This window comes from Pagrus pagrus (assembly GCF_965226575.1).
Source record: "Pagrus pagrus genome assembly, chromosome: 15".
Lineage (NCBI taxonomy): Eukaryota > Metazoa > Chordata > Actinopteri > Spariformes > Sparidae > Pagrus > Pagrus pagrus.
In genome coordinates this window covers 15,972,320-15,988,060 of record NC_140199.1, presented here as the reverse complement: position 1 = coordinate 15,988,060, position 15,741 = coordinate 15,972,320, and the positions used below count along the sequence as shown (strand labels likewise).

The 15,741-nt window shown below is 38.6% G+C and overlaps 1 protein-coding gene across 3 annotated transcripts in view; it reads left to right on the top strand.

The window, feature by feature from the left end:
* The first annotated feature begins 74 nt into the window (after positions 1 to 74).
* pik3ap1 (phosphoinositide-3-kinase adaptor protein 1) overlaps positions 75 to 15,741 on the top strand; it is a 98,714-nt gene continuing 83,047 nt past the window's right edge. The window contains exons 1-4 of one of the 3 annotated variants that reach the window (XM_084375502.1): positions 75 to 261; positions 2,884 to 3,003; positions 3,509 to 3,620; positions 8,244 to 8,345. The gene's annotated coding sequence lies outside the window, so the exon portion shown is untranslated. The remainder of the gene's footprint in view (positions 262 to 2,883; positions 3,004 to 3,508; positions 3,621 to 8,243; positions 8,346 to 15,741) is intronic. The other 2 variants (XM_084375501.1, XM_084375503.1) reach the window with 2 other exon arrangements.

Sequence of the window (15,741 nt, the reverse complement as noted above, 5' to 3'; positions counted from 1 at the left end):
TCACTTCCACACCAGCCCGGTGAAAGTTCAAGTGTCATGAAGAAAAAACATAAGCGGTGGTCGCACGCGCTAACGCACACACGCTCGCGCACAACAAACTGTCGCTTCAACGGTTTTAAAATGTCGATTAGAAAGCTAAAAAAATGTGATAAAAACAAATGCGTAAAGAAAGAAAGAAAGAAAGAAAGAAAGAAAGAAAGAAAAAAGATAAATAAAGAAAGAAGACGAACTCTCCGTGTTGAGTTGAGGGTAACTGTACAGGTAAGCAGTAATTAGAGGCTAACGATAGGCTATAAATAATTTTAGCTAACAGTCTCCTCAGAGATGTCCTCCATGTATGTGCTTTTGATTGTTTGTGTGTGTGTGCGTGTGAGCGTGCGTGCACTTTTTTATTTGAGAGAGGTAAATCATACAAACATGGGAAGTGCTTTTGTCTCATGAGTGGGACAAGGAGGTGCAGATAAGGGGTTCACTTGAATGAACACAGACATGCTTGTCACCCCACTTGACAAGTGCATCTTAACCAAACACACCTGCCTGTGTTGGTTTTATCGTTCTGCCACCACCAGTGCAGTATGTACACAGCACCGGCCTGAGGCTGCGGCTGCGCCATCCATCAAACTGAGATTATTGCACTTATCTAGAGTACATCTCTGAATGAAATGCTAAGGCTTAGAGTGAAATATTAGGCCGTGCAAAAATGTGAGTTAGGATTTCACCCTGATGTTTGCATTAGGTGAATAATTACAGTACAATGTCACTTTGTAAATGTATAAAGGATATTAAGCTCACCTAAAATGAATTGGCCAAACAAAACAATATTTTCACCAGACAAATACAACTATTTTAACCTAAGGAATAATTAATATACATTTTAATAAAAATATACAAACATACATACAGCACACAGTCTGTATTTTGGTTTATATCTTATCATAAAATGCAACATTACCTCGTAACATCCATTTTTTCCCTCTTTTAAATCCCCCGGAAATACCTATGAGGTTGTATAAATCCTATTATTACACTCTGTCTGACAGTTGTATTATATATTATGTTTCGTACCATCCTGTTCCAACTCTTCATTTAAGCTGTATGATGTAGATGACATAAATGGAAGTATTCAAATCCAAGGCTCCCTGTTTTGTATGGCCGCTCCACTTAACTAATGGGAAATATTCTGCATGATTTGTGGCTCATTTTATACACATTTCCCAAAATACCAGGCTGACATACTGTATGTGGTATATTTCGAAAGAAGAATTTAGGGTTTGGCAAAACAATGATATAAACTGTAAGATGATACAATTTGTGAATTATACAAACCGTACTGTTAGTACTGCATTAGCTCTCCTTTACCTGTGGACATTTATTGAGAAGGACTGTTTTATGTTAGTTAGTGTTAGAATATTTTTTTTGCCTCAATGTAATAAAGTACCTGAAGAAGATTTTAAAAAAGTTGAGTAAAATGCAAACAAAACAAAACACGATTGCTTTTATTTTTGATAGATATTGCAATTACAACACCAGTCACAATTTTTTGCGGGATTTGTTACATTTGCATTTAATTTTCACTGAAAAAGATATAAGAATGATGATACGATTTTTGCTGGGGTGTGTACCAAACAAGCATGCTCACGTATATCTGGACAACATGATCTGTTGCGCCACAGTTATAAAGGTATGTTGTGACCCATTTTACCATTATCAGAAAAAACAAAAACGCGAATGGCTATGTTGCGATTGCGATATTTTGATTAAATGTTCTGCCCTAGTTTGCACAAAGTTTGGCTGCATGTCATAAGTTGGAGAGACTACTGACCCACCAGTGGGTCAAAATAAAATGACAAGAAAGCGTTTTGTAGATTTGACTGGCTCTTGATCTTTATTGTGATGGCCAGCAGGGGTGTCTGGGAAGTCTGAAGACAAGCAAAACCCAAAAAGACTGTCCATTGGGTTTTGTTGACAACTGAATACAAGATCTGAAAAGGTTTCAATGCATAAAGTGTTTAATTCACACTGCACAGTACCTGGTTGACTTCCAAGTGTTTGGGATTTATCCGTTCCTATCACTGCTCACATTCCTTTTCACAAATATTTTACAATCTGTTGTGGTTAGCAGTGTCGGGTTGAGCTGAATAAAATAACGACCAGAGGCATGCACATACATTACCTGGGTCATGACACTCTCCCTTAATTTGACAATAAGTCAAACACTTTCATATATTACCCTTTATAGGAACTTAATACCACTGTACGACTCGTTTGTGAGATAAAACATGAAAGACTGCATTCCAACATCACCTGTATCCTTTTATTACTCTCCTGCAGTAGAGAATACATTGGTGCATTTAAAAACAAAACGTTATGCTATAAATTAGAGAGTAGTAACGTAAGACCCCAGACTTTTGGGGGAACAACAGTGAAGGTCATAAACTGCCCAACATGCATGTGAACCTGCCTGCATGTCCGTTTCCACATGTTGAACTATATTAGCTCTAGCTCCTAACGGCCGCCAGCCACTCTGTGCACATGTTTCTGGTTTGGGCCCCTTTCTTCAACACTAGATATGTTGTATTACATTTATTAAACACTGAAAAAATCTCTGGCTGTAAGATTGTCCATCTGTTGAGGACAAGAGAATATATATGAAAGAGGCATGAGGCGCAGTGGGGAGAGGGGAAACAGTTGTGATGTCAGTGCTGGTCTTAATGTGGTGCAGGTCTAAGTTCTGGACGGATGACTGATTTAAAAGGTATACCTTTTAGCCGAGTGAACAGTTAGATCACAGATGAATTTTAATAAAAAAAGAAGGAGAAAGGCACACAAATCACGTCCGCTTTGCTCTCAGGAATGTTTTTTGTGCACGGCTTTGATATATAGGTGCAGATGTGCGACTGCAGCGTGACGAGCAGAGCTAAAAAGGGGCTGCTAAGCTGGGGCAACATGTCAGCCTGGTGACTCCCTTAAGGCCTTGATTTCTACCTCGTAACCTCAGAAAGAGTAAGTGAAACTAACACCAGAAAAATATCCACTACTCACTGGGCAATAAAATCTATGTGTGTTTGTTGTTTACTGACTAATTTTTTTTCAAAACCAAAAACAGGTGAAGAGTTGGAACATCTAGAAAATTAATGTGGAAATCTAAAGTGACTGTTTTAACCAGAAAATAAACATACTGGGTGAACTGCTAATCACATCCCAAAACTTAACTATAAATAAATAAAAAATACCACTAATTCTGAATCTAACCATCCAATTAGCGCAGACTTGTTTGTGCAGGAGGTGTTCCTTCCTGCCTGTCAATCACACTATGTGCAGAGCTCTCTGCTCTGCAGCCAATAATTACAAAAGATAACCCTCGTCCTTGGTTTACCATATTAGACTGTACTACTGTGCACAAAGCTGCGCAAAATTATTTTTCTGTCATAGCAGTCCAGGACCTTGTATGTCAGGGTGTGTTGTGGCCCTTGTGTAACCAGAACGCTTGTTGTGTCTGCGTATTCAGCAGTGACAGAGGGCACTTTTTGGCTCCACCAAAGCTATGTCTTGTCCCTAATTCTGTTTGTGACCTTCTTGGACAGCGGCTGTCGGTGCAGCTTCCTTGGATGTCTTAAAGGGTAACTCCAAAAATTTTATACATTCAAGTGTGTTTACAAATCTTGAGAAGTCTGATAATTTGTTTTTAAACTGTAACTTATTTTTAATGCAACTTAATCGCTAAGTGTCATCATTGCAGGTCATTTTTCCAGATTACATGCAGCTTCCTCTGGAGTAATAGTAGCAGTAGTACTCCCCAAGAATTGTTAACACATTCTAATTTGTGAAATTGGTGGAATTACCCTTTAAAGGATGGTTAACTTGATTGCTTAGGAAATTGTTGTTACCCCCAGTGATAGATTTCTCTCAGAGTTCAGATGTTCTTCAATATTGAGACTGAAATGGAGTTTGAGATCAGATGTTGTATCAGCAAAGATGCATCCTTTTTCCTGGACTGTCATGGTGGACATTTAATAATTGTTCTATGTTCTAACCCTCACCTATTGTCACAAGCTCACTGATGGTGAAGGAGCTCTTTCGCTGTGAAGGAGCAGAAGTTGAAAGGAGGAGGTGGTTTAGGCATCTGAGCAGAATGCCCCGTGAACGCCTCAATGGCAAAATAATTTAGGCATGTCCCACAGCAGTCTGAAACATGCTGTAGGGATTTTTATATTTCATCTTCCCTGGAAACACCTTGGGATCGCCTATAGTAGGAAACAGCTGGGAAAAGTGGCTGAGCAGAGGGATGTCCGGCTTCTTTGTGCAGCTTTGAAAAATGGATGGATGGATTCCTATAATTTCAATTTCTATTGAGTGTATATCTTTGGCATCTTTAAATGTTCATTATATAAACTTTTTTTTTTTCGATCAAAAGATTTGATCAAACTCATCAGAAATGGATGATAATTCACTGAAAACTGTAGCACTTAAATCATCACATCATGATCAATAAAACATGACTGGACAATTGAACCTGGCGCTATTGCTAACATAACTCAATGTAACAGTGACACATTTTACTTTCAGTTAAAGTCTGCCTCACACACAGTAGGGCTCAACACTGTCGTTATTCATTCGACAAAATATTTCGCTTTGTACCAAACACCAACAGACCAATCCTTCCTGTCTGTCTACTATTATTACATATGCTGCACATTATGGCAGTATACTATGCGTCATATTTAGATTGTGATGTTACCGTTTTTAATTCATTGCCTTATTAATATTGATATATGCAAATGTACAGTTAAGAAAACACTACTTTTATGTTCTCTCAGTGCAAGAAAGAAATACTGATAGTTGCCTTGCTGTGTCCCTGTAGGCCTCTAAATTAGTGCATTCTTACATGCACAGTTTAATGTCAGCAGCACGCTCTCAGGTCATGTTAGCGGGTCAGGGGAACAGGTGTCCGTCCTGCCCCAGTATGGAAAGACTCTACCCGAGCCAGAGGAAGCACCCACATGTGTATGCCCTGCAGTCAGCCTCATACAGGATGAAATAATTCATCAGAACTGTTCTGAAGAGACATTGTGAGGCAAAGTTCAGAGGCATGCTAATGACAAGAGCATGTTCGCGGAGAAAAGGAAAACTGTCAGCTCTGAATGAATTGAGAACGGCAGAACAGAGGTTAGGCCATTTCAAACTCCTTTATATCTTTGTGTAATCCATGTGGAGGGCTTGCAAATGTCCAAAAGAAATTGGTGGTTTTGTAGCACATGGTGCATGCATTACGCTTTGCTCTCTTGGCTTTTGTGGATTTCTTCTGTCCAGTTCTACTACCAGGCAGCCTGTTGGATATTCCAAGATGAAAAATGTTAAAGAAAGAATTTGCTTATTTGCAATCCCTGTCAATGCCATTTTATCAATTGAAAATATAACATATGGACCACTTTAGCTTGTAAAACCCCGCTGCTGAGGACAGAGTTTTCCACAGTCGAAATAAAAATGCTGCTGCATTTTCCAGTGAAATGATTTAAAGTCATTTAAAGTAATGAATGTAGAACATGCTCTAAATGAGTCTCTCCAGATTTCCCTTTTTGCTAATACTGTGCCTGTATCTTGTACTGGCATTTGCATAGTCAATAGGATATATGAGTATATAGCTTAACTGTTACATGCAGCGAGACATTAAAATGTAAAACAAATGTTGCATTTGTAGAGCATTGCATTAAAAACACACACACACACAAAAATATAAAGTAGTATTACTTTAGCCCTACAGAAAAAATGAGTGGGATGTATCATTACATTTACCAGTCTTCAAAGCTAGAAGCAGAATGGAATCAGCTTATTACCAGTTTCTACAAGGATAAACATCCCACACAGCTACTCAGTCTGCACAGTTTTATAGCAATTTGCTTATATTAAGTATCAAATTAACATTTTCTTCTAGACACATAGACACATCTTACACAAAGTAGCAAAGTCAGACCTGCATATAGATAAGAGGAAACTTTCTGACTCCTTTAGGGACACTAAAGTGCAGCTGAAACCTGCAACCACATAATTCACCAATGAATAAGTATGAATAAAAGGATAGAGTAGAATTATCTGCAAATTGTGTGAGATTACTTAGTTTTAATATGTACATGTCTCATCTATATTTATTTGCAGTTGTATGAATGAAACAGATAGTTTATGTCAAATAGGCCATGTATTGGCAACCAATAATATTGTATATCAAAAGCATGTGAAAAACTATATCAAGGTTTTAGGTGATTTCATTGTCATTATACAACACAGGGTTAATAAGAAAATGAAAGTTTGTGAATGCTACTCAAATACAATATACAGTATGCAATTATTTATATACATATATACATAAACATGTAATGCATTTTTTTAAAAATTGTGTCAGGGTAGATGTAAACAGCAGCAACAAGATGATGATGATGATAATATGGTTGGCACCTTCACATTAAAAGTTTGACATCTGGGAAACGCTGTCCATCCTCTTCCACTGTGTGTATGAGTCCACCTTTACTCATCCCGCTGTGGTCCTGCACTCTGTGGGCTAATCCAGATATGTAACAAATTTGTTGAATATTGGATGAAATTTGTAGGAAGAGTAGTTGGGGGGGAAAGGAAATGCACAATGAACCAATGAATCTGGGAAGAAACAGGTGAAATGCTGTAAAATGGACACTTTTTGTCACTAGTGAACAGACTTTTACATCAAAATCATATTGCCTGTTTTTGGCCCATGGCCCCAATTTTCCAAAACTCGCTGAAATCTGTAAGGCAGCTTTTGAGATATCCTGCCAGCAAACAAACGGCACTGAAAGTGTGTTTCATGTATGCATTTAAAACAACAATGTAATACCACCTGGATAATGCATATATACTGAAGATGATGACTTGTGCATTAATAGCATTCCAGCTCAATTTCTCAACAAATGAGATGCAATTTAAACAAAATCTGGTACAGAATGAAATTACTGCTTTAAAGAGCAGCGACCATGTTTCGTGTTCAAATGCACAGAATGTAATTTCTGCCACTGGGGGTCTCTTAATCAAAACAATGAAAACAAAAGATGTGGTGATGTTGAGAAGTAGCATGGGATCATGGGAGTTTGTTGTCTTCATTGTTAAACCACCATTGCTGATGGAATCCATATGACGTGACTCTTGGGAGAAATGTTCACAGATGAGGTAATATATTAAAGTTTCGTTCACGTTTAGTCACGTTCACCAACTTCCTTCATCACTCTCTGACATTTCATCTGATGTTTTCCTTGAAGTTATAGTGACTGGCGACCAAATGAAAGAAACCATCACCTTGAATGAAATCACTGATTTCTCTGGGTTTGAACATTGTTGGAAAACATTTGGGATAATGTAACTACACAACTCAACAAAATCTATAGCAAAGGTCTAGTCATTTTCAGACATTTTGATGCCTAGATGTAACATATTATATCTTTTAAATAGTAATTAAATAACATGATGGGAGAATGTGCTGCCAGAAACTATAAACATATGCTTGCTATGGTAAAAGTGCTTCAAAATATAGTCATATCCTCTATATTGAGTGAATGACATTTATGTTAAAACATATCTATAGGTAATAACTGAAAAATCCAGTGGCAACCGTTTCACATAAAATATCATGCACTAAACGCAGTGCACACTGAAGAGCTTTATACCAGAATGTGTGTGAATAATGGATGATTGATGATTTTGGTGTGTGTTTTCCCCCAGAACAACCACCTTAAAAGTTCTCCTAAGGACCGTGTCCAGTATGCAGTTGGATGGAGATAGATAGTCAATTTCAACAATTTAACAAAAGTTGCAGGTGCATGATTAGACCGTATTAGCTTTAGCAATTTATGACAAAAACTGTAATATAGCTGTAAATGTTTTCTTGGCAGCGTGATGTCAGTAAGGTCATGAATGAAAAGATAGTATCCCTCCATCATTTGACATTTGTATTCACTCTGCTAAAGGCCAAGAAAGTGTGAGCATTGATAATCTGGAATGACACATTTTATAGATTACACTATGGAGTACTTGTCAGGTTAGATGATAGCTGCCATCATGGATGTCAGCACCCCATAGAGGGTTGGCGATTAAGAGTTAAAACCCACTGTCTTGATGCACGATCATCCTGCCACAATTGCCACAGAGAGAAACAAGTCTACATTTTAAGTCCCAGAAGTATAAAAATACTCACGTTTGATGCCTTATATTTTACTTTTTTGCAGCAGCAGAACCGTGATACCAGTAAAATCGAGTGTGTTACTTGGGGTCACCAGCGTCTGTTGAAGGTATCTGCTCCTTGTTCCCTGGGGTCGTTCCTTGCTCAGGTCAGACACGCTGCTGTCATCATCCCTCTTCTTCCCTCTTGTACTTCTTCTCCAGGACTCATCACTGACACTTTCTTATCTCCATACAGTACATCTTCACATGGCTTAACATGTGTTCCAGATGTTGTGATCATGGCAGCTTTAGTATGTTCACCACCTTTTGCTGCTTGTTGTCAGCGGCAAGTCCATTTCAGTTGGTTTGAAAGTGTATTTTAATTGACATGAGGTCTCATACCTCTCTGAGGTGATGATATATTGATAATTGGGAAATCATTTTTACATAGTCAGTGTGACAACAAAGGTCAAGGTCTGTGATGGAGAAATGCTGAAGTATTGTCTCATTTTTGTGTCATATCAACCCCAAAAGGTTACCTAGATGACATTAAGCAGAGTCGACATCTCTGATTGGCAATTTGAGTCTCATGACCTTTTGTGATGTACACAGTCTGTACTGTACTGCGATTTCTTGATATTAAAATGACTAATTTTACTAGATCTCTTCTTTGAAAGAGTTTTTTTAAGCATTAAAGTGTGCAAGACATTTCTAGACTTTTCTATTCAAGTCAGCCGAGGTGTGTGATTCACTAAAGCTGCCTCATTGCTCCCACACAACCACAGTTACCTTAGCAGCAGATGGAAAGGAAGGGCGCTAATGTCATTGCTGCTCCATTTACACACACAAAACACACAAAATGCTTGTTAAAAATGGTAAATACCGTACACTGAACAGTTCAAAGGGAAGCCAGAGTCTTCATCAATGAACATGTGGCAAAGTGAGTTTATCGAAAATTCCAGTTTGGCTCTGCCGGGACTATCAATAATAAGTGAAACAAACTCAATCCACATGTGTTGATGGCACACCTGACAGATAATCCCTTAAATTTGAATCGACTGTGATATCAGGGCTCTAAGCCTTTCCATCTGTTTGTAAATAGTTCTCCATTTTCAATTATGAATATGTTAAAAACCTCATTCTAATGCCTGCAAAAAAAGCGACATTCAAACATGGCTTTTGCCACAAATATGCCATTTTCCAGCAGAAAGGCCAATTTGATGCTCATCATGTGCCCTGGTGTACCTAAGAGCTGTTTAAAGAACATCAATGCAAAGAGGGATTAAATATTCCTGTATTTTGCTAATCATTTATGAAATGCATAATTATCTCAGCCGCTTGTTGAGTGGATTAGGAATCATTGATTCTCTCTCTCTCTCAGTGTATATATAGTGTCTACCTAACCCTTTCAAACTCCCCAATAGAAATATTCTGGATAATACGTACGTATATAGTTGGCAGAGCTGCACTCCGGTTCATATTTCATGCAACGTGAATGACTAATCCATGAAATGTGTGGGTGGGATGATTAACACAGACACCAGCACTGAAAATATGTTTGCTTTGAAACTCTGAATGTGACACGAACATGAAACTATGAATAATTGGCAGAGAATGGAAGCCTGTGTCGATTTAGAACTCAGAAACGCAGTTTATGACTAATTGTGTTAAGTGAAAATAAAGTGCACTTTTGTTCCTGGGATAATTAGCTTTTTAATGTTGCGAGGGTGATTGTGGAGGCTCTCCTGGGCTCCGCTGCTTTTGGAGTGAGCCCTCTAGCTCTCCCATGGGGTAGCAGCGCTTGTTACACGCAGCCTGCAGGCCAGAGGAGAGGAGGGAAGGCAACACTTGTTAAGAAAGCAGCATGTGCAGAAACACTTCCTACTGCAAGACGAAGTGTTGTTTTGGCTAAAGCTACTGCACATTACAGTGTCATTTTCAAACTTTATTAAAGTTGTTCTTAATTTTGAAACAATATCATTCAAGTGATTTTAGCTGCTTATTTTAAGCATGTTTTACACTTTCAGTAAATTTAGTTAATAAATGCACAGTTTCGATAGTTCCCATTTTAGATAATAAGGATCATTTTTGTTTACAAACAAGACTGAAGTCTTGGGGGAGCGAATGTGCATTTTACAGTTACAAAATACAATAACTTATTCACAAGAAGGTGCTTTCAACCGGTGAAAGCAACCAAATCATTATTGCAAACACTGCTACAGGTCTTAGTATTTTCAAAAGCCACACAAAAGCATATATTATCCCACAATAACACATAAGTTATTGGAAATTTTCATCTGTTTCTTCTTTGTCAGTTTGTCTGTTTTCTTGTTTGTTCCCATTGATATAATAAATTGTTTTTTCAATTTTAAAAAATAGGGCTGTGTAATTAATTTCAATTTATTGTGATATCCAAATCCCAGAAGCCCAGAAGAATACAATGTGTGACAAAACATTGTAATGAAGTACTATAGTGCTGCAGAGATGTCTTGGCCTACAAAACATATTCTCCACATGTTTGTTTGGTACCGACCATAGTTATATCAGTGAAAAGAAAAACTGTGATGCAAAAATGACACGCCCACTAATAACGAATCATAGTGCAATTGCAATATCTGTCAACATTGTTCCAAAATTATCGTACTACCATCTTGTACAACAAGACCAAGACTGTGCACCAAGACTTTTGGTTATAGATAATTTGGTCTTCACATTTCAAACTGCCGAGTCCCAGATCTTTTGAGGACTCATAAATACCTCCAAATGGCATGGTGATTTATGGCATTATAATATTTCTGTCTAATTGTAAGGATCACTACTGTAATAAAGATTTAATCAAGGATGGTCATTCTACTTACCTAGTGCTGGATAATTAGAAATCACTTATTGCAAGCATCTTTAAATGTAACTGAAATGTATTCCCATAAAAGGAAACTATTAAAGGGGTCTGAGGCAGTGGGAAATTTAGCTTCAGAATGAGGTGAAGGAAGAGGAGGATTTAAGAAAAGCAGAGGACAAAATAGGAGGCGGCGAGGAGAGAGGGAGAGAGTAATTACTCGATGTAAAGGCCACAAACAGAGCTCCTGCTGTCGCTGAAAAATCAAATCTGTCAGCAATTAGAAGGAGGCCAAGCAGCACTTGTCAGTGGACAATGGGGCAAGAGGAGAGGGGGTTAGCAATTATTAGAGCTGATAGAGTACCTTTATTTATCTAAACAGCAGGTTAGTTGCCCAATCTCCTCCTTTGTCACTTGTTGCTGATGTGAAAGGGGCACCACTTAATCCGAATAGTGTTCCTTGTGGCAACCAACGGGTATTATGCCCGGGCCAAGAGCTGGAGAGGGCTGCTTTTCAGCACAGGGCAGAATAATCCAGGGGTTGATCTCATGGTCTTGCAATGCTTCCTTTGCTCAAAGCACTGATCAGGATCCCTTACGTTTGAAGCTTTTTATTAGAAGTTTAGGGAGGGGGGCACTTGTCTAAAACATGTAGTCATTATCAAAGACTTCTGCTCCTTGAAGGGGCAAAAGCCCACTGAGTCTTGGAGCAGGGATTTGAGATGTGTGGGGCTTATTTTCATTGAAGGACAACTGCAACAGTCCACAGTTTAAACTCAGTGGTTCTCACCGAAATACATCAGCATCATGTAAACTAGGGGAGACTCTCCTTTGTTTAGTTAATGAAAGACTTGGAGAAATGTTATTAAATGTGGCTCAGAAGGTGGAAGCAAAGGGCTCTTATTAGTGGTGGCTTAGAAGGTAAACTTCTCAATTAGTGTAAGATCAACATTTAATACTTTATAATTTGTGAAACAAAAAAATCACAAGTTCTCACCTAAGGTTTTGACACTTGAAAAATGTGTTAAGCCAGTTTAATAACAAAATATAATGATGCAAATTTCAAAGATATTTGTTTATTTTTAGCTACCACGCCATCTTTAACACCCACCTCCCTTAATGTGTGTTGATTTATGATGTTTATTATTTAGTTTCCCCTCAAAATACATCATCTTTGAACAAAAGTTTCTTGTACTTGGTAAAGTTCAATGAGTGCAAACCAGTTTGATGAGTGCTCTGTTTTCCAGGGTTAGAAAAAGCAGCATTACACTTACATGCCAAATTAATACCATAATGTTTTCTCATCGTGACTATTAAAAAGGTAAAAATTTGTTCGTGCAGTTAATTGCATCAGTATCTCTCAGGTGCAGAATGCAGAAGCTTCACTGCAGTTTTACATCAAGCAGCGAGAATAATTTAAGTTTGACAAGTCAGCAGTACGACGAGCAAAGAAACAGGGTGGAGTGACTAGAAATTATTAGATAAATTATTAAGTTTATGGTCCTTTAAAAAAATCACATGGAAGAACTTGTATTAATAATTAAGACCAAACTGAGAATTAAACTATGTAATTTGCTGATGATGTGAATTCAATCCATTAATGACGTGTGTGTGTGTGTGTGTGTGTGTGTGTGTGTGTGTGTGTGTGTGTGTGTGTGTGTGTGTGTGTGTGTGTGTGTGTGAACATTTGTAATGTTTCCGACTTGAACTGTGGAAGTTGAGAGCTGAGAAACATCAACTCAAATGTGCAGTATCTTATAATGTGTTTGATAACTCTTGTGCTGACTTAGGCTAATTTCCTCAAACATCCTTAACTGGAGAAGGAATTCATATCAACTCGCTCTCAAGTGCTCTGTTGTTCAATTAAAATTCAAATAGGAAATTTTATTAATAATGTTTCAGCTAACTTTAAGAATAACAAGAATTGGAAAAGTTTATTTGAAGTGTCGTTTTGAGTGAGGAGGTTATAGTTTCTGGATAAACGTCTAAAACGTCTTTCTAATATTGAATATAAATATTTTTCATTTGCTTATATAGATTGTGTGAAATTGCCGGAAGAGCTGAGAGTCATTTCCAAAGAGTTTGGGCTAAATTACAGTAAAGTTATTGCTTCATGTTAGTGATTGTTGCCTCCTCAGCAGTGTTTGGACACGCTATCTCCACACAGTCGCGCAGAACAGCCCTCCTCCACCTCCTGAATCCTAGGGAGGAGGATATTTGTGGGGAAACACTCCGATTGTCAATAAAGTATGCAGAGTGTAGTAAAGTGGTGTCTTAAATATTCCTTTATATATGGAATCCAGATGTGAAAAATATGAAATCCCATAAATCACTGGAGGCTGATTAGCTTGCTACGTTTGGCCATTGAAAAATGCATAAGTACATCACTCATGGCTCAAAGCAGATTTCTGAAGATTACAGAGCTGCATATTTTCTAAATAGTGACAGGTTTTAATGTGGTTTATAGAGAACTCAGATGGGAGAACAAGCAAGCAAGATTCATAAACTGGAGACATCGACGGCTGATTCTTTAAGTCGACGTTTAGGTATTTGCTCGTTTCTCACACATATAAACATGTGCTGCTGAGATACATTACTGACATGAGACAGAGCATGTGAGGAACTCGTATGGGCTCACTGTTACGTATGAACTTCATCTAAATCCTTCGCAGTGATAACTATTTATCAGTTTTCAAGGCTGTAGAAATAAAGAATCTATTCATGTGGATTTGGGAGTTCAGTTAGTGATGTAGTCGTTTTTTATGGGGAAAAATGAATCTAATACTCTTCCCGTCTTAATTTGAAGAAAAATTTGTCTGATTGGAAACGTTGTCCAGGAAAATTGGTGGTCATGAGGAACATTGTTTCTTTTCTTCAAAATGCTTTCACAGCTTAAACAAATTTAATAAGACTTCTTTTGATTGACAGGAGGGCGCTCTCCCACAATGTCTTCTTTTTGCTCTCACATTCCTCGTCAGCAGCTGTGCGCCGTTTTGAATGAGATGAAGGCTGGAAATCTGCGCTGCACACACACACTATCGACTTGGAACAAGTGGGACTTTTATACGAGTCTCCGCGGGCCTGAATGTGCTACTCATGACACATTTCAGAAGTGTTATTTTGTGTCATTGAGAGTTTTGTAAACTCAGACGGTGTACAGTACAAGCTGCACACTTATCACAGCAGTCGTCACTAGTTCAAAATTAGTATAATTCAAAAATGATAAATACGTTACTGATAGCTTCGTTCAAATCCATTTGAGTTTTGCTATTGCTGCATAGAAAGTGATACATTTAACATTTCCAGCAGCGGCAACATATTTGTTCACACTAAACAAAGGAAGAACTTGAAGCATGAACTAGAGCCCGGTTGACATCGGTTACAGGCCTGTCGATACTGGCCTATCACAGATGTATCAGTATTGGTGTAGATGTTGTCTGATAGAGATTATAGTGCAGAAAAAGTTAAGTTAGTAACTAGTGGAGTTTATTGTTTCATTGCACTGATGTAATTTTACACAATATAGTTTATAGTTAAACTGTAAAATATCCCGCCTCCGTTACATATCCTTGTCTGTGTTGGATCACCGATATGTCGTTTTCAGAATTTTTAACTCCCCAGTATCTGGAACAGCATCATCCCTAAAAACAGAGTCGGTTGGGGTCTAAGATGAACAGTGACAGCCAAAAGAAAATAACACCACCTGCAAAAAGTCATAAATACCAGGAAAAGAAAGTACAGAACACTCCTACGCATAAGTATTTGCTTGAGTGATCTCTGGCACAAAAACACACAGCAAGAAGATATCTCACAAATAAAACCCAGATTACCACTTTCATTTGTCGTCAGTGGAGATTATTTGCTAGCTCTTCCAGCTCTCCAGTGCTGCATTTGAGTGGTAGTTAGGTCCGTCAGGTTTCTCAGTCCCAGTGAGGCACAGTGGAGGTCTGTGCAGGTGGCATGGCTGTAGAGCCCGGCGGGGGTTTTTCTGCTCCCTCTCCCCCTTCTCCACAGGTGCTTATTAGCATATATGAGCTGCCACATGTTCCCAGCCCGGCCACCGCCCGAGGGGGCAAAATCAGTCTTCGCCCATAATCTTCACAGCCTGACCGGGCCCTCGCTCCCACTAACAGGGACACATGGCGTAGCGTTTACGAAGCACGGCACAAGTATTACCCCAGCATTTTCTCTCTTTTTTCTTCTTCTCCTCCCTGAACTGCTGGATAACCTTTCTAAGCATCTCCCCCTTTATTTACATATTTCAAGTTTAAGGTCAGGATGAAAAGAGATATCGATGCACAGAATACATATATGTAAGAGATATCTATTATCAAAGGCTGAGAGTAATTCAGTTGCAGACTTTTGTTGCAAATGTTCTGTTAACAGATATCAAACAGCTCAGGACTGGGCCAGCAGTTGAAATGTTTTGCACCTGGTCGGCATGACAGAAACCCATTGTCATTTTAACAGCCCCCCACTCTGTGAGACATGTGAATGGTTCCGCTGTGTGTGTGTGAGAGGGCGAAAGGGGGAGCGCGGCTGGATGGGAGCTGTCCGTGTTTGAAGTGGGCATATGGTCGTTGCATTTGCATTTAATGCCCTTCAGATTACTTGTTTTAACTCGTGCTAAACACCTCACTCGGTTGGGGCTAATTTGATGAGGTCATGGTATGACCCCTTGACCCCCTCTCTCCATGTTCGCTAAGTGAAACCAGCTGAGTCACAGA